Genomic DNA, 19639 nt, shown 5'->3' on the forward strand with positions numbered 1-19639 from the left:
CCAGTAAATCAATACTCTCTACACTTGTTACAGTCTGTGTTCTTAAATTTACTTGTTTCCTTAATGTCAAAGTAAATTTCTTCAAAAAACAAAAACAAAAACGTCTGTTGGTTGAACCACGGAGAGAAGGATTTGTCCATGCCTACATTAGTGAAAGCAAGGTCAAGGTCCATTGTAAAGGGAGATGAAGACCTTGCATGAAGAAAATTGTCAAGCCTTAGGCAAAAATTCTTAAAGGAACCTGAGTTAAGAGTGTGCAGCCAAGCCCCAGGCCATAGAAATTCTGAGGGTCATTCAACACAAAGGAATCAGGAAACCAGTCTGAGAGTGGAGCCACCCGCCAAAAAAGCAGACAGTTCATCCCAGAAGATCTAGCACGAACTTGCTGAGAATTTCCATCAAGAGTCCCTGGAACTTCAACACAGGGATCTTTTATAGGTGCAGCCAACCACACCGTGGCATCTGTCTCCCGGGGTGACTTCTGGGCAACGCAGATAGAGCGAGAGTCCATTGCAGCTGCCTTTTCATGAACTGTAGGGACCCTCACACATTCTTTTTTGCTTGTGCCTCAAAGGACAATGCTTCACATGCCTGTCCCCTGCTAATCCCAAAGAGAGGGAGTTTGATGACCTTGTGGACATGAGCACTATCTACACAAATAAGGAAAAACAGCTGGCTCTGCTTAGTTAGTTAATACAATTAAGTTCCATTTATGGGAACAAACATCTCCCTCACCAGGGAGCTCAACAACAATAGATGTACCAAGTACTTTCCATACAGTAGACACAGTGGATACAGCCATGTATTAATTAGCTAGGCTACACTTCTGTAACAACCCCCAAAGTTCAGTGATTGAAAACACAGGAAGCTGGCTTCCTTCTCATGTGACAGCCCAGGGAGGATGTTCAGGTCTTCCGCCACCGTTCAGGGACCGAGGCAGCCAGCTTCCACAGCAGCCTCCAAGGTCCCTTTGGGCCTTGTCACCATTTGCAGAAAGTGGCAAAGTAGAAAGGAAGCAGCATGGAGGAGGCACTCTCCTCTCTGGGCCTGAAGGATACATTCCAGTGGGAAAGACCTGGTCTCTCCTAATTGCCACAAAGGCCGAAAGAAGCAGGGAGCTACCTTTCTAGACTTCCTCACCCCCAAACAGTTGGGCTAATCAAGCACAAGGGGCCATGGCAGTGGGAAGTACCCTCCTGGTGGAGACCCTCTCCGGGCTGGTTCCTGGGCTCCCCCTCCCCCTCACCGCAGTCCCCAACGCGTGCCTGCAAGGTGGGGTGTATCGCCCACCCCAAAGGCACTCCCTCACTCAGTCAACATATATTTATTGTTCGTATCATATACCAGGCATGGGGCTAGGTGCTGGGGACATAAGTCACACACGGCTGATGTCTCCACAGAACTGACATTCTTGTGTGCTGGAGACGCAAGACAAAAGCCAACCAATCATTCAACACAATTTCCTAGAGCAGTAACAGTTTTAAAGGAAATAAAACCACCATCGTGGGAGTGAAAGTGTAGAGTCAGAGGGCTACTTTGGATGCAGAGGTCAGGGAAGCCCTCCCTGAGTCCTAAGAGGAGAGGGGACAGTCACACAGATGACAGAGAAGGCTTCGGCCCAGCAGCAAGTCCCAAAGCCTAAAGCAGGAATGGACTGGGCAAGTCTGAGGACCAAAGGGAAGGCCAGCATGGACAGTGGCCCATGGGGAGGGCAGTGGCCTGAAATGAGACAAGAGAGGTGCACAGGGCCATGTTGCAAAGAGTGAGCCACGGTAAGAGGTTATTGGATACTCAGCTAATGCTTATTGAGCCCCAGCTAATGCTTATTGAGCCAAGAGACTGAAGATACTACACTGAAGAACGAAATCCCTGCCTTGGTGGAGCCCACACGTGCCTGGGAGAGACAGAGTCAATAAACAAATGAATACATAAACAATATCACATCAGGAAGTGGGCAGAGCTCTAAGGGAGATGAAGCAGGAAATAAGAGGAGATTGATGGGGCTGCTATTGTACACGGGACAGAAAGGCAAGGCCTCTGGTGAAGTGAGCAGGCCTGAAGGAGGTGAATATCTGAGGGAACAGCATTCCAGAGAGCTCCTAGGGTTGCCTGATAAAATACAAGATGCCCGATAAAGTACAGGATGCTACTTTTGAAATTCAGATAGGGTCACCTGGGTGGCTCAGTCCGTTAGGCATCTGACTCTTGCTTTCGGCTCAGATCATGATCTGATGGTTCATGGGTTAATGGTACGGTGATAGCATAGAGCCTGCTGGGGATTCTCTCTCTCCACCCCTCCTCTGCACTCTCTCTTTCCCTCTCTCTCTCTCAAAATAAATAAAATAAATTTTAACAAAGAAAAGAAATTCAAATAAACAAATATTGCACAGGGCATACTTGTACTAAAAATGATTCATTGCTTATCTGAAATTCAATGTTAGCTGGGCACACTGTATTCTCAGTTGCTAAATCTGGTGACCATGAGAGAGAGGGAACAGAAAGTGTGAAGGCCCCGAGGCAGGAACATGCTTGCCATGTTCACAGCGCAGCATGGAGACTGCTGTGGGTGGTGAGGCTGGAGGGGGCAGAGGCCACACACGCAGGACCCTAGGGTCCTGCAAGCCCTCTGGATTTTCTTCTACATGGAGTGGAAGACCTGGGAGGGTTTTGAGCAGCTGTGTGAAGGACAGAAAGAGAAGACACAGGGCTGCTACTGTACTCGTCCCGCCTCCAGAAGGGTCAAATGGAGGAGGTCGAAGATCAAGGTTATTCCAGGTTCAAACATTCCGCTGCACTACGCCTGCCACTGTGTAGCCACAGAGATGGGAAGAAGAGAGTTTGGGGACCACTCCGGCTAGGATCCTCATTCCATGGGCAGGGATCAGGTGTACCCTCTGCCGACTCCCTTTCTCTCATTCTTCTCGAGGAAACAGCATTCCAGAGAGCTCCTAGGGTTGCCCGATAAAATACAGGATGCTACTTTTAATAATCACTGTGGACCGGAGGGCTCGTCAGGATGTCCAGGGCTTGGGCCATCACTATTTCTTCATCACTGTTGCATAGAGATAAGTGCAATTCATGCTGCAGCTCCCAGGCCTTCATGTGCCCCCCAGGCACAGTCCTGGAACCCACGGGCACAGCCGCCATGACACCACTCCTTCTTTCCACCCAAAATGGAGCAGAGTCCATGCCTGGAGAAATTGGCCTAACTGTTCTTCTGTCTCTTTTCTTGACCTATCTGTTCTTCTATCATGTCTACACCATGAAAGTAGGGAAGGAGGGGCTGGGTTTCTTTAGGTCCCATCACTGCTATCGATTCTCTGCCCTGCCGTCAGCAGTCCTGTGCCTACGGTCTGGACTCCTGGTGTTCCAGCTGTCAGCTTTAATCATCAGCAAGAGTAAACACAGGCAGATACGGTTTCCAGGATGCTCTGTAAAACTTCTCACACTGAGCTTGAAAAGGAACATTTTCTGGGATTGGCTGGGGACATGTGACTCTACAAGCAACCAGAGTCCAGCTAAGAGAGGATAAGGAAATTACCAGGACAAGGCCAGTGGCGGGGGGGGGGGGGGGGGTTCCTTCCCTTAAAGATGCGATGGAAAGAGGTTTCCTTATGACTTCTTAAGAAGAAGCTCTAGACCTCAGTTTCCAATAGCAGCAACTGATTCCAATTGCAATGATTGAATGATCCTGTACAAAGAGCATTGATTCAGGAATTGACTCGAGAGTTATAGATCTACCTAGAAGGACTTCTCCAGTGATTTGTCTCTGTCCTTGGCTTTGTCCTATAAAACATCTACTTCAACAGCTTAAATAGAAACATGTCAAGTTTACAGAGAACCCAAAACACTGACGAACCAGGGGAAAAACCTGAACTAGCTGAGTAACCTTGGGCAATATGCTTAACCATTCTAAGCTGCAGTTTCTGCATCTGTAAAATAAATAATAAATCCCACTTCTGTAGAGTGTTCTGGGGATTAACTGAGATGCCCTATGCAAAGTACCTATCCCAATGTTTGGCACAAAGAACACACCCGGTAAGTAATAATTCCCTTCCCTCGGTTTTGTCATCTGTGAAATGGGGATGATAAAAGTATAAATGTCATCAGAAACTGAAACCCAATTCACTTTGGAAAGAAGACTTAGTTGCTGGATAATGACCACAGGCTACAACAATAGACCAAAATCAAGAAAATGAACATTAATAAGCCGTGCAATTAAAAACTAATAACGGCACAGAGAATACAAGCTTGATAACAATTCCAATGAAAAAGACCCGAGAGTTTTAATTAGTCACAAGCTCAGTTTGAAAGCAGAGTGGGACACGTTTACCATGAGAAGCTTATGCAATCATAGGTTACATAATAATAATAATTAACATATACTGAACACTTAACTACATCCCAAGTGATAGTCTAAGTATTGTTCTTTACTCCTTTAATGCCCTCAACAACACTATGAACTGCTACATTTATCACTAGTTTATAGATGACAAAACTGAAACAGAGAGAGGTTAAGTACATTGTCTATCGTCACATTAATTTGTTAATAGCAAAGCTGGGACAGAAATAGCAGAACGGGGCACAGTTCAGACCACATCTGAAGTTACTGGGTTAGTTCTCGGTACCGCGTCACATACAGCCACATTGTCCCTGCCCTGATGTACCCCAGCCTTCAACTGTTCTGTGCCATCAGGTCAGGGGGTGGGGGAGAGGTCAGGGGTCACATAGCTTGGAATTAAGCCACTCACCCGGGCCCAGGCTGTAAAGGCAAAGCCATTACATCAAGGTACCCGCGTTACTCTTTAAGATCATGTCACTGCCTATCAGACAAGGGACTTCGTGCCTCAAGATAGGGCCTTGGGTGCCCTATTGCCCCTGAATTGTCACATTTCTTTCCCCCCTCCTCTTCCTCAGCTTATTCAACTGATCCCCACATGTTAATGCTGTCTACCCTAAAAACTGCTACAGAAGACTGAGGCAAGCTGGATAATTCTTTGAAGTCTCATAACTTCTAAACATTCATGCAAATTTTGTACTCTCTTCCATACTATATCTGGGTTTGTTTTAATGTAAAAATAATATTTTAAGTGACTTACCACTGAGTAAAATTGATGCTCCAGAGTGATGAACCGTGGTTTTCCTGCAGCTTTGTAGAAACCCTAGCACACTGCTACACATCCCCAGTTTGAAGAGCTCAGAACTGCAGATGCGTCTTTCCTAACATGGAAAGATGTCCAGGGCACATCATTAGGTGATAAAAGCAGGTTACCAAACAGAATGCACGGTATGACTCTATTCTTGTACACTGCCTGGAAGGTTACGAGTACATCAGTATGTTAACAGAGGTTTTCTCTGGGCTGTAGGAACATGGGTGATTTTTCTTTTGTTCTTTTTGCTTCTTACGTCATGGAATTATTCTACAATGCACATATGTATTTTTTGTGGGGTGATGTATGGGGTTTTGTGGTGGTGGGATTTGGGGGGGGTGGGGATTAGTTTTGCTTTTTAAGATTGAAGAGTTTGAGCTGCCTGAATCTTTCAAACACTTGCTCCAGCAGGCTATGCCTTTCAGCCCGTGAGGTCTTTGCCATCGGAAGCAGGGGGGCCGAGCTGCAAAAACACCATGCACGTGAATTTAACTTACGCATCCTCCCTGGCACCTCACCTTGTCACTCCATTGACTTCACCAGCTGTGACCTCAAATATCTGAGATGCTCCTATAAACCCCTGTTGCCTGTGAAGTTTGCTGTGGGGCAATCCCCAACCCTGCTTAATCATTCAGCGTAAGTTTTCTGCATCCTGCCCACATCCTCCCAGCAACCAACTCCAGGTGGGACCACAGCCTTGCCTCTCGACCTCAGCCTTAATGCCACAGACCCAGGAGGGAAGCCTCCCACACTGGGCTGGTCCCCACACTGCGCACTCTCCCTATGTCTTGTCACAACTCACTGCTCGTTTGGAACGTATGGCTTGACTCCCTTCTTCCCTAGAGGTTGCCCCACCTCAAGCTCAGTTCCCCAGTCTTCTCTCTCTACCCGGTTCTAAGGTCTCAGTCAGGTCCCCTTCCTACCTCACCCATGATGCCTTTAATCGTGATTATTTGTTGCACAATTATTATGCGGCAAGCGCGTGCTAAATATTTTATATCCATTGTCTTTCAATTTTCATAATAATCCTTTAAGGTAACTTTCATAGTCCCCATTTCACAGGTAAAGAAACTAAGGCTCAGGGAGATGGAGGGAAGCTTAAGATCTAAGCTAGGCTCACCTGGGTAATGTTTGAGGTTGTTCATGAGGCTGCAGTCAGATGGTGGCTAGGGATAAAGTTGTCTCAACGACTTCTTCCTGACACGCACGTGTCCAGTGGTCGACGCTGGCTATAGGCTTGGACTGGGCCATCAGCCAAAACACCTGCATGCAGTCTCTCCATATGGTTTCTCCACTCGGGTCAGTTTGGGCTTCTTCAGTTAGAGAATATGACTGAAATCCAAAGACAGCAAGATGAGTTTTTAGGACCTAGCCTCTGAAGTCACACAGCATCACTTCTGCCATCTTGTATTGGTCATGACAGTCACAAAGCTCTGTCCAGTTTCAAGAGGAAAGAACATAGACCCCACCACTCAATGGAAAGAGTGTCGTTGCACTGCAGGAAGAACACGTGGATGGGATATATTGTGGCAACCACCTTTGGAAACTGTAATCTGCCACAATCACATCACTGGTACATTGGACACAGCCAGTATTTGAACCCAGATCTGCCTCACTGCAAAGCCTGTGCTGTTAAACCATGGTAATACACTGCCAAGAGAGATTCATAATGCCTAAAGCTCTGAGCCTGCGACACAGAATATAACACATCATGACAACATTACCCAGCAAGCATGTGCAGAAGAGGGAGGCCAAGATGTTGAGATGCCCAGAAACAATGTCATATGATTTAACAATATTGAGAGATTGAGAATATTGAGAATATTTAGCCCAAAGAAGACAAAACTGAGAAATGAAATGACAGCTTTCTCAAATATGTATATTTTTAAATTTTCTTAATGTTTACTTATTTTTGAGAGAGAGAGAGAGAGACAGAGTGGGGGGGGGGCAGATAGAGAGAGAGAGAGAGAGAGACAGAATCCAAAGCAGGCTCCAGGCTCTGAGCTGTCAGCACAGAGCCCGACACGGGGCTCAAACCCATAAACCATGAGATCATGACCTGAGCCGAAGTTGGACAGTTAACCACCCAGGTGCCCCAGCTTTCTCAAATATATTAAAGGCAAACATGTGCAAGAGGAAAGACAGATTGTGCATTGCATCCCCAGAGATGAAAGAGACAGATAGGCAGATCCAGCCCATCACGGCAGTTCGGTGCAGAAGGCAGAGCACTGAGCTTGAATGTAAGCAAACTAAGTTTACCTCCCAGCTGTACCTCTTACGCAAATCACTTATCCTCTCTAGGCCTCATTTTCCACATCTGTAAAATAGAGATAATAAAGCCTGATCTCCAGGATTTCTGTAAAACTTAGGGATGATACATGTATAGCAACCTGACGTATAGGAAGCACTCAATAAATAACAGCTGCTATTATTGTTATCATTATTATTTGCTGCTGTTGTGGTTGTTCATTAGAGCTATTCAGCAGTGGGGTGGGCTGCCTGGCAAAAACACGAGGTCCCCTGAAAGGATGCCTATACTTAGCAAGGAGAAGTATCTGGATGAAACTATGGACTGAAAACCAGGAAGTTCTTGGCCCTTGACCACCCCGGGCCACCAGAGATGAAAGCCAACCCAGGGAGACCCCATTGTCCCTTGGATGGACTTAGCCTTGGGACCTGCTGGGAGTGGGACAGCACTGGCTAGGAAAGAATGAAAGGAAACAGGAAGGCATGAGGCTGAGATGGCAGCACTGGGTCTCTGGGGAGGTGTGGGAAGGCAGCAGAGGTCTTTGGGCAAAGACCGTGATTAGAATCATAAAGATGTTGGTGGGGTTCTGGAAGCATCCATCTAGGCAGGGTTCCTGGGGACAGCCTCCAATCCTGAGTGGAAGGCCATGGTGAGACTGAGTTAGGGCTGGGCCCCAGACAAGAAGGATGACTCCAACAAGCACTGGTTACAAATCAGGAAACCAATTCCCAAATCAGATCTTATAGCCTCGCAAACAATATAGGGGCAGGAGGGAAGGGAGGCAAGGAAGGAGTGGGGGAGGGAGGAGGTACTTGATCCCAATGAACATCTTGTACAGTAGCCGCTATGTGCCAGAGGTAACTTCACATTTTATGACTCATTTAATCATCACCATGATCCCCTAAGCTGTCTGTTATTATTATCCCCATCTTACAGGGGAGGAGAGCGAGGTATAGAGAGGCTAAGGTGCTTGCTCAAGTTCCTAGAGCTAGAAGTTGCCAGAGTCAGGTTTGACCTCAGGAAATCTGGTTCCAGTGGTGTGATCTCTACCACTCTGCTCTCCCGTCTCTGTAGGTGCTAGCCAGATGCATACACCACTTCATTTCGTTTTATTTTTAAGGGTAGTTATTGCTGTTCCTATTTTCAGAGGGCCATGGACGCTCAGAGGAAGAGAAGCTTCCTTGATATGAAACAGCTCGTAGAGAACTGAAGCAGGACATTGACACAGGTCTGTCAGCTCTTGCAATCACAGCCAGGCACAAGGACACAGGACCCACCAGAGGATGTTAGCTACCAGCTTAGAGCAGCAGGACCAAGTGATTCCATTTGCTACAGCCAGAGGCCATGAGCCAAAGGTATCCGGGCCTGCCTTGGGCTGAGTGGGCCCACGGGATGGACAGCTGGTCAAATCTCAGGGTCATGGCAGGGTCTCGGTGATTTAACAGGGACAATACCCCCAGGGCAGGACACCTGTTCCCTCCCCCAACCCGCCCCCAACCTCCCCAACAAATGCAGCCGTGCTTGGGCTTGCGGTGTCACAGTGATAAATTCCACTCTCTGATGGCAAAACTCCCGGGCCCCATCCCTGTCTGCCCGTTAAGCTGCAAGACCTTTCCCTGTGTCACCAGGGAAAACCTCGGAGAAAAGGAAAAAGACTGGGTTTCCAGAACATTAAACTCCCATTGCCACTACTGCCTGCCAATCTCCCTGCTAATCACTTAGAGCCAATGCACCTTGGAGGAAGGGGCAGTGGGGGCTGCTCACTGCAGCCCTGCCTACTGACAATCCTTGTCTTTTCAGCAGGAAGGGACCTTAGAAGGTCAACTTGTCCCTTCTCCTGCCCTGGCTCAGACTCACTTCATGCAGAGAAAGAAAGCTGGCTGAGCCAAAGGGACAGGTCTCCCTCCACATTTTGTGACAAAAATATCAACCAGAGTTTATCCAGGAGCCAACAAGTATTTAGTGAGCACTTTCCATGTGCCAGACGCTGGGCTGATTAAATAGGGCTCCAGCCCTCTGTCTACAAAGCTTCTAATCAGGGGCTTGAGCAACAAAGACCAAGGAAAGGAGTGTTCTTCAGATTTGGGGATAGAAATGCTGAAAACTTCTCTCCTCCACCCCTACTCCATCATCTCCACCAGCACCCCACAAAGCATACATTCTTCCTGCCTTCTTTTCTGGCTTGACTGGACTAGGAAATACTTTCATGCGAAGCATCAGACTTTTCCAACACAAAGGTTCAATGGAGTTTTGCCGGCAGCGGGCCATAATAAAAAGATGACTGAATTGAGCATGCAGTTGAGAGACGGGGTCACAGTATGAACCTGGAAGAGTCTCTCTCAGCCCCAGTGATTCTCACATGCGTTATCTGTAAAATGGGATTAAGTTTACCACCCACTTCATAAATGGTTCATCCCATTGCAATCTTGTTAAATAAACCCAGCTCCCCATGCTGATATATGATAAGAGTGTATGATATATATGATATCATATATGATAAGAGTACATTTTAGGGTGGCTCAGATTAAGCATCCAACTCTTGATTTCAGCTCAGGTCGTGATCTCACAGCTCAAGGGATCGAGCCCCACATCAGGTTCTATGCTGATAGCTTGGAGACTGCTTGGGATTCTCTCTTTCCCTCTCTCTCTCTCTGCTCTCCCCTGCTTGCTCTCTGTCTCTCTCTCAAAATAAATAAATAAAGTTTTAAAAAAGAGTACATTTTAGAAAAAATACACATAAAGCAGTGACTCTAGGGTGTGGGGAAATGGACCCTTTTATACACTGCTGGTAGAAGTATAAATTGGTGCAACTTTTTGCATGGGGGACAGGAGGAGAAATTGGCAATAAGTTACAAGGAAAACTCACTGTACTCACCCTTTTCCTCAAAAATCTTCTTTCCAGAAATTTACTTAAGGTGTATTAAAAGAGATACGTTAGGCCAATGGTCATCACAACATCACTTATAATTATGCCAAAAGCTATGTATAATTTAACGTTTAACATATATTTAACATTTTAGAGAACTGCCCATAATAAAAAAAAAAAAAACACAGCCGAATATCCAACACCTATCTTAAGAAATGGAATATTCATGCTGTACACCTGAAACTAATGTAACACTGTGTGTCGACAATACTAAAAAAACAGTCTGTTGAAATAAATATACATAGTATTCTTAACTGCTCCCCACAAAAAAATAGGATATTCACTACAACTTCAGAATCTCCTGCATGCCCTATCCGATCCCACTACCCCAAATTTTGTACTAATCATTCTTTTCCTTTCCTTCATAATTTTACCACACATCTATGTATCTCAAAAGAAAAAAGAAAGAAAATTTTTCATTTTTCCTATATTTCCTAACGTTTATTTTTGAGTCAGACAGAGACAGAGTGCAAGCAGGGGGAGGGACAGAGAGAGAGGGAGACACAGAATCCAAAGCAGGCTCCAGGCTCTGAGCAGTCAGCACAGAGCCAGACATGGGGCTTGAACTCACAAACCTCAAGATCACGACCTGAGCCAAAGTCAGACACTTAACCGACTGAGCCACCCAGGCGCCCCTCATTTTTCCTATTTTTGATCTCTATCTAAATGTGGTCAATTTGTCCATGATTTTAGATCTAACTTGATTTTTCACCCCACAAGTTAGATGATGATGATTATTATATATAATCAATATTTATTTATACTTACCATTTTCTTTTGTCACCTTTCATTCTTGTACTTCAAACATCTAGGGAGTGTTTTTCTTCTTCCTGGTATATATCTTAGTTCCTTTAGTAAGTGTGTCTTGGGAGTCAATTGTATCACTTATTTTTAAAACATTTTTTAATTGTCTTTATTTTGCCTTCATGTTTAAGAGATCATTTTAATGAAAGTAGAATTCTACATAATATTTTCACTTAGCACTTCAAAGCTATTATTCCATAGTCTTCTGACTTCTGTGGATGTGTTGAAATATAAGCTGTGGGCCAAATGCTCATTGCTTTGTAAGTAATCTATCTTTTCTCTCTATTTTTAGGATCCTCTCTTTGTCTTCAGTGTTCTTCTATTTTTCTACAAAATGCGGGCTTCGTTTCCTTTATCCAGTTTTGGATTCACTAGGCTTGTCGAAAATGGGGACTAGAGTCTCTCATCAAGACTGGAAACTTTTCAGTCATTATTTCCATTCTCTCTGCCATTCTTTGGGAGTTCAATTATATGTAGGTTGTATCTCCTCACTCTGTCCTTTATATCTCCTATCTCTTTCATCTCTTTGTCTTTCTATTGTATTCTAGATCATTCTTCAGCAATACTTCCAGACCACTAAGTCTTTCTTCAGCTGTGTCTAATTTATTATCACATCCATCCAGTTGCTCATTTTAATGATTAGATATTTTTATTTTCTAGAAGTATTTGTTTCTCTTTTACATCTGATTAGGTTATTCTGATAGCCTTTTGTTCCAATACTGTCTTATTTTGTAAAAAAATTAAACATATTTATTTCATATTCCATATTGAGTAAGTACAGGTCATTATAGTCTCCGAAGCATTTGTTATTTATATTGAATCTCTTTCATGGTAGTTCATTTCCTCATGTGTTTGTTGAATGTTGATTATGAAGCCCATGTCCCTTGGAACTTTGTCTGTGGAATTCTTGGAGGCCAAGTTTTTTTTAAATATGTTCTTTCCAAGCCCTGGGTATCTCACCAATCCAGAACACTTCAAATTTTCAGCCTGGGGTTTTGGATGAATTTGGGTTTCTCCAAGAAAACATTTATCTTTATGTTTTTTCTTCCTTTCCATTAAAGTCAAGGATGACAAGCAAGTTTCTTCATCAACTATCTTCTTCAGTGGAATGTGTTTTTTGTAGTTCACCTACTGGGATTTTCACCCTCTGGGATCCCAGTTTTGTGTAAGAATCCAGCCTGCTTGGGCTCTGAGCTCTATCTCCCATTTATCTTGTATATGACCCATATTACTGATTAAACCCCAAATAATCTCTAAGAAAATGACTAGCTGTATATATACATCACTCTTTTAGATTCATGGGGTTTGGTTTTGTTGGGTTGGTTTTTAGGGTTTGGTTTTTTTTGTTTTTTTTTTGGTTTTTTGGTTTTTTGGTTTTTATCCCTAAGACATTCCCTTTATTTTGTGCCAACTCAGCCATACATTTATGCATTTTTAAAGGGGGAGGAAATATATATATATTCCATCACTTGGGGCATACTGTCCCTGGAGGAGTTTCATGGAACATCTAGTCCATTATGTTTGATGAAAAGATAAGTATAATTATATTTATTGGCAAAGGAAAATGTCAACATAAGGAGTGAGTATAAAAAATTAAGTTACATAACAGTGTTCTCTCTGGATCATGGGTTGTTGGGTGATGCTTGCTTTATCTTTTGTGCATTTTCCATATTGTTTTAATATTTTTGCAACAGAAATTTATTATTTTAACAAAAATAGTTGTCTGCATTCTACTCACACTATCATGCAGATATGCAAACATTTGTGGCTTCTTTATTTCTCCGTAACATGCTTAGCTATGCTTCTGGAGACTCCACCCTAGTGGGAAGAGTTGAACTAAGGAACAGGAATTCAGTGGACCAGACCCAGTACATGGGTCTCCCCAGATTTGCTTGGCCCTATTTGCCTCTTTCATCCAGCCACATGCTCAATAGATAGTCCCAGCCACAGCTACCACTGCCTCATCTCCTAACTCTCAGCCTTCTCCAAAGTGAGAGCTTCTGCAGATGCTCCAGTGTGCCTACCATGGCAGGAGCCACAGCAACTCCAGTGCCCAGGTCTGATTCAATAAGACCTATGAAGATTCTTATTCCTCTTACCACTTCCAGAGACTCAGATAAAGGGCATGTTTTTACTTATTGCTTTGTAACAAATTACTTCAAAACTAGGGACTTACAGCAACAAATATGTATTATCTCACAGTTTTTGTGGGTTAAGAACCTGGAGTGGCTTAGCTGGGGGGTCTAGCAATGGTCTCTCCTGAAATGGCAGTTAAGATGTTGACAGGAATTTCAGTACTGAAGGCTTCACTGCACTTCAGTTTCATGTTGTAAATTGGAGATCCACTTCCAGGATGGCTCACTCTTGTGACTATTGGCAAGAGGCTTTAGATCCTCACCAAGTAGGCCTCTCCAATGGACTACTTGAATATACTCACAACATGGAAGCTGGCTTCTCCCAAAGCAAGTAATTTAAGAGCAAGAAGGAAGACACGATATCTGTTATGACCTACTCTCTGAAATCACACACTGTTATTTTCACTTTATTCCATTTGCTAGAAGTAAGTCACCCAGACCAGCCCTCACTCATATGGAGAGGAATTGGGCTCTACTTCCTGAGGAGAGTATGAAAGCATTTGTGGACATATTTTTTGACTGCCACAAAGGGCCACATCATAGGCATGGGATCTCCTACTTCTTCAGAATCTTCCTAGAGGGACCAGAGAGCACAACCTCATAGTGCAGTAGAGGGAAATGTTGACCATTTAAAGGTAGGAAAGAGTTAAAAACAGCAAATAAATGGGGGCGCCTGGGTGGCTTGCTCGGTTAAGCGTCTGACTTCGGCTCAGGTCCTGATCTCATGGTCTGTGGGTTCGAGCCCCGCGTCGGGCTCTGTGCTGACAGCTCAGAGCCTGGAGCCTGTTTCAGATTCTGTGTCTCCCTCTCTCTCTGCCCCTCCCCTGTTCATGCTCTGTCTCTCTCTGTCTCAAAAATAAATAAACGTTAAAAAATTTTTTTAATAAAAAAAAATAGCAAATAAATGCAAATCATCCACAGACTATTTTGAGGTGTGGTGGTTTCTCGTGGCCCATCTGGAAGAAGGCCCATGTGTCTGAACAATCAAAAGGGATTTCTTGTGAAGCTGTGGCTAGCTCAGCAATGCCTTCTCTCCTTCCCCATGTCACTTTCTTTTTTTCCCTTATTTTTGCTACCCTGGGACTGCGGGCAGTAAAACTTTGGCATATAAGTTTTGTCTCAAATTCTGTGTTCTAGAAACTTGGGTTGAAAGAAGGAGTTCATCTTGGAAATTACTGGCGCTGACATAAACATCCCTTTGGATGGCTTCAGACTTTCAGATTTTCAGACTTTCAGATTTTCAGATTTTCTCCTCCAACCACCCTGACTCTTCCTTAACGGTAGCTGGGTAGATGGTGGATTTACTTGATCTTGTAGTAATGAGAGAGGAGAACTAACCTCTGATCAAACTAACCTCTGCCACTGGGCTTGTCATCTGGTCTGGCTCCTATGCTTGGCCACAACTGATCCTGACTGACTTGTCATCCAGGTAGACACACTAACACCCGTGACTAAAGATCGCAGTTCTGGTCCTATTCCTCCAGTTGCAAAGTCCCCTGCTCTGTGAAGTCTTCATTCCAACCCCAGTCCTCCGCTCAACTACAAATTCTCTTGGCATCTCAACCAGGGCACATAAGAGCTTCCAAGTTCTGCGGCCCAATGACCCAGGCCATGGAGAACGGAAGGACTACTTCAGTCTCATCTAATGCCCACCTCCCTTCACCTTAACTCCTGTGCCATGTGGAGGGGAATATAAGGCTGGAGACATTAAATGCCATGTTCTTGATTCATTCATACCCCTGGAATGTTTTGACTACATCCAGTATTTTGGCCCAGGGGAGTTGGAAATGAGGACACTGGGATTCTGACTCTCTTGTCCCTCCTCCATCTTTCCCTTCTTCTTCCATACCCCTTCAGCTTCCTAAGTGACTTCCATAACACCAGAGTCTGAACCAGCTCTACCCTATTGTTTATAAGAAAATTCTATGATCATATTCTATGATCAGGGAGGGCAATGAATTCAAAAATTTATCTTCCTTCTCTATGAAACCTTACTTTCAAGAGTGTTTGGTCCTAATGGACTCTGAAACAGGAAGTTGTCTCTGAGATTTAAAGCTGAACAATGACTTCTTTGTTCTAGGTGGTTCTTGCCCTTCCTAAAGCACTAAAATGTTTTGCTTTCCTGGGTGGAGAGCTTTAGGAAAACAGAAGTTTCAGGATATGGGTATACATTCAAAATACATGTTAACCATGTGATCTATCCCCTTGAAACAATTACTTTCTCAAAAAGTACCGTCACTGTCATTGACCCATTATTGAGCCCACCTCCAGCTTGCCTATTTCTTTCCTCCTCCAGATCCCAGTACCAAATACTCAACTTTCCTTTCTATAGATAGCTCACTTGGGACTCATTTTCCTGGTTTTCAACTCAGGAGTCCTTCCAGGCTGTGAGTTCTTCTACTTACCCTCCTGACCAAAGTAAGAAAGAGCTCTCTCCAGCCCCATTCCCTCATCTCACAGCTAGGAAAGAGAGGTAAAACACAGGGATGTGTTAAGACATGAAAAGATGTACGTGAAGTCACTTTGCGAACCATAAAGTGCTGTACAAATATCAAGTATTGTCTCATGAAAGACGCCTTCCCTAACAGCTGAGAATGATACTTCTCTTAATGTTGCCTCTCCACATACCTGTCTCTTGAATGGTAATGTTTGTCCCCAGGGGCCAGGAAGGATAAAGTCAGTATCAGGAGGGAGGCTCTTTAAGTCTCCGGGAAAATAAGGATATGAGAGGGAGCACCTGTGGGAAGTCATCTGTGGATCCACTTTGTCTGCTTGGAGAATCACTGGCTTCAGGCATCTGCTGGTGGGGCCAGCATAGAGGACCCAGCTTAGGGAAGGCATCAGGGATGTCCAAATCATGATACTGAGATGGTGGCAAACCAGACCTTCAGGCAAGCCACTTCTGTGACCATGGACAGAGATCCACCCAGACCGCTATCAAATTCACTCTGCTGGGTAAAATAGGAGCTGATTTATGTCTCCAGCAGGTATGCCAGAGAAAATTCAAATTGATCAAAAATTAAATATTCATAGGACATTATTCATTAAGATTCATCTCACCGAGTGGATGAAATGAGGCAAGGGAAGAAATTAGCTTGCTTGAGAGTGTCAAAGTAATTATGTGATTAAATTGCAATTTATAATTTCTCCTTCAAAAAAAGCATTACTTCCTGATTTGTGTTTTCTCCTCCTTACTGTGCCCCCTTGTTGTCTAGGCCTGAGCCAAGGGCGCTCAGGGTTCATCGGAAATGGGAAAGCTCCAAACACAGTGCCTGGTCTCACTGTCTACATCCTTTCCCCCACCCACTACTGACTCCAAGGGCGGCCTTTCCACCTGGCCTCGGGGGTTTTCCCCTCTTAATGTGGAGAACAGGGCCTCCAGAAGCAAGTGGCAACCTCCCCAGAGAAGAACAGACAAATCCTCACAGAGACACTCAGATGGATGGCAGCCTCAGGCCACTACCTCTCCTTCCTCGATGAGGGGGAAAAAAACGTACAAAGTACAATTTCCCCTGTGGATCACCAGTCATCTTGACAAGGCATACCTGGATGGCCTCTTAGGAAGTTCCCTTCTGGCAGTCATCCATATTCTTCCAGAGAAGGGAGGCATCCTTCTCATACTCTTGGTTCCCCCTCCTGAACTTGATGTGGACCTATACAGAGCCTCCCTGAGACAAAGTCAGGGTCAGGTAATGATTCATGAAGTTCACCCACTGAGACTCCATCACTGAAGTTCAACAAGCCAGTTCCCCAACTCCTGCCAACAAAGGTCTCTAAGGAAAGTAGACATCGAAGTTCAAGGACCCAACAGGTTCGAGAATGAGAGAGTAGAGGTCCGCTTGGGTAGCCCACCTCCTTTACCAGGTGGATCCTCCTTACCACACTGTCCCTTCTGGTGACTCCCAAATTAGGCTAAGCCTGAATCCAGTGACAAGGGACACTCCAGAGCCCTACCACACCGAGGCCAACGTGGCTTTAGTTTTCCAGCTATGCTCTCCAGAGCCCTGAGGGTCCTGGGGATGCTGCCGGCCATGTGGGGAGGAGGGCAGGGGCTGCTAGAGGCCACAAACCCCATTGGGGTGCTCCGCTACTTCTGCAGGTGACTTCATTTCAAGAAAGCGTTTTGCTGCTAAAAATAATCTTAGAGCCACTGAATCAGACGACCTCTCATAAGCCCCTTCCAGCCCAGAAGCCTCTGATTCTCTGACTTTAGTGGTACAGAAACAAGATGTGCTCTGAGCTAGACAAAGCCTCTATTTTCTCTTCTTACCTCTCACTTTAAGAAGAAATGCAGTCTGTCTATCTGTCTGTCTTTCTAGAATCCAAAGTCTAGCTAAAATGATATATATGGGTCTGGAGGCAAATGGATAACTGTGTTTATCTTGCCCTGTTTCTCTGTCTACACTTCCATCTTGGCCTCTCTCTGTCTCTATAACTCTCTGTGTCTCTCTCTTGCTACTGCCCAATGAAGATTTAGCGGCTGGCTCCAGCAGCTGAGAAGGGCACTATTAATTCCAAGCTTGTTTCCAAACACCACGGAGGCCTGCCCGGGTTAATTAGTTGTGCAGGCTTTTCTTCAAGTGAGCGAGCCGGTAGGGTGTTTTACAGCTCTGTCACTGCGGTTATTTGTTCGTTTTCTGTTGTATTTGGAAATACACTTATCTGACAATAAATAACGTCCACGGTGACTAGGGCCGATAAAGGCAGTGAGCAGCCCCTCAAGGGGCTTGGGGGTCACGGTCAAAAGGCTTCAAGGCCCACCCAGTTCCCCTACACCAAGAGGCACTTCCAGGCCCTGGGAGAGGCAGGAGGATGTGGGTGAGGCCAGTGTGAGGAGGCTAGAAGAGACGGGAACAAAGGGACAGGAGCTTGAGGGTCCCAGGCGAAGGACACTGGGGATGAACCTGTGGCATGATAGAATGGACACAGAAGATTTGGTTCCAGGTCCCAGGCCCCGTGCATACAAGCTGCATAACTTCACACAAGCATCTCGCCTCTGTGCCTCAGTTTCCTCACCCATAAAAAGAATGGTGAGGGGCGCCTGGGTGGCTCAGTCGGTTAAGTGTTCAACTCTCAATTTCAGTTCAGGTTATGATCTCACAGTTCGTGAGTTCGAGCCCCACATCGGGCTCTGCTCTGACAGCACAGAACCTGCTTGGGATTCTCTCTCTCCCTCTCTCTCTGCCCCTCCCCCACTTGCACACGCAAGCTCTCTCTCTCTCTCTCTCTCTCAAAGTAAATAAAAATAAACTTTAAAAAAAAAAGAACGATGATAACACCTTTCTACTCAGAGCAGTTACAAGCACCCAGGAGACAATGGAAGTAAATGCACCACACAAACAATAGAGATTTTCATTTTCCAGACGGAAAGAAGTGCTCAGGTGGACTATCCTGGATATGCGGCCCAGACCTCAGGTCTCCCTGGGAAAAAATTAGTCCAAACAAAATCATTATGGGAAGTACTGCACACTGATCTGCAAGTACTCACTTAGGGCTCTGGGGGTGAGGAAGTCGGAGGGGGCAGACGGGCCACAGGATCAAACCAAGTAGGCAGAACAGAATACTGGTAGAGGATCTGAGCTTGGGATTTAGACTGCTTGTTTATATCATTTGTGGCTATAAATGTTAGAGAAGCTACTTAACACTTTTATCCCTGCTGAGTGTTCTCATCTGTAAAATGGGCATAATAATAGCACCTGGCTCCCTGGATTGTGGCATGAGGACCGGATAAGATGAGGACTGGATGAGATGACGTGCTTAGGACAGTAGATGGCATGTGGCAAGAGTTCAATAAACACCAACTACCCTTGTAACACATAAAAACTGGTCAAGACATGAATTAAACCTCACTTGCTCTCATGTGTGTGAACTAACCACACACAAAGAGCTTGAGAGCTGAGGCGGGGGCGGGGGGGGGGGGTGGGGGTAGGGTGCAGTAAAGGAGAATTTCAGTCTGATGGGATGTAATCAAGGAATCCTTCCAGGAGGAAGAACAACTTCAACATGGTGTAGAGGACAAGAGACAAGGTATTCTGGTATAGTGCTGAGCAAATCCTTGCGTGTTTTCCCATTTTAAATTTTTTTTTTCAATGTTTATTTATTTTTGGGACAGAGAGAGACAGAGTATGAACGGGGTAGGGGCAGACAGAGAGGGAGACACAGAATCGGAAACAGGCTCCAGGCTCTGAGCCATCAGCCCAGAGCCCGACGCGGGGCTCGAACTCACGGACCGCGAGATCGTGACCTGGCTGAAGTCGGACGCTCAACCGACTGCGCCACCCAGGCGCCCCATGTTTTCCCATTTTAGACTTGAAGCCAAGGCCTAAAGATCAGGAGAGGAGCCGGTCACCCCCCCCCCCAAGAGCTACCACCAAGT

At 45.2% G+C, this 19639-nt stretch overlaps 1 long non-coding RNA gene across 1 annotated transcript in view; it reads right to left on the bottom strand.

Moving 5' to 3' along the window:
- Nucleotides 1–19639, bottom strand: part of LOC147578249 (uncharacterized) — a 99199-nt gene that overhangs the window by 10810 nt on the left and 68750 nt on the right. Inside the window, exons 4-5 of the long non-coding RNA XR_015254989.1 lie at nucleotides 6271–6482; nucleotides 5100–5220 (exon numbers count right to left, since the gene is read on the bottom strand). This is a non-coding gene — a long non-coding RNA (uncharacterized LOC147578249). The remainder of the gene's footprint in view (nucleotides 1–5099; nucleotides 5221–6270; nucleotides 6483–19639) is intronic.

The sequence above is a fragment of the Puma concolor genome, chromosome C1, assembly GCF_028749965.1.
Source record: "Puma concolor isolate L17-30 chromosome C1, mPumCon1.1.hap2, whole genome shotgun sequence".
Classification (NCBI taxonomy): Eukaryota; Metazoa; Chordata; class Mammalia; order Carnivora; family Felidae; genus Puma; species Puma concolor.